The sequence below is a fragment of the Antrostomus carolinensis genome, unplaced genomic scaffold (assembly GCF_000700745.2).
Source record: "Antrostomus carolinensis isolate BGI_N321 unplaced genomic scaffold, ASM70074v2 scaffold49056, whole genome shotgun sequence".
NCBI lineage: Eukaryota > Metazoa > Chordata > Aves > Caprimulgiformes > Caprimulgidae > Antrostomus > Antrostomus carolinensis.
Genome location: NW_010323461.1, coordinates 1 through 296, shown reverse-complemented (window position 1 = coordinate 296; position 296 = coordinate 1).

Here is a 296-nt window from a genome sequence, read left to right as displayed (position 1 = left end):
AACTGGACACAGCACTCCAGGTGGGGCCTTACCAAAGCAGAGTAGAGGGGCAGCATCACCTCCCTCGACCTGCTGGCCACGCTGCTCTGGTGCGGTCACTGGCCCCTGGGCTACGGGCGCACGTTGCCGGCTCATGTTGAGCTGCTCACCCACCACCCCCAGGTCCCTCTCCTCAGGGCTGCCCACGGGTCCCTTATGCCCGGCAGGCAGGTGGGCACACAGCCCGGCAGGGAGGGCGGCGGCGCCGGGGGCCGGAGGGATGGGGCAGCAGGGGCCGGCTGGGTCGCGCCCGGGTG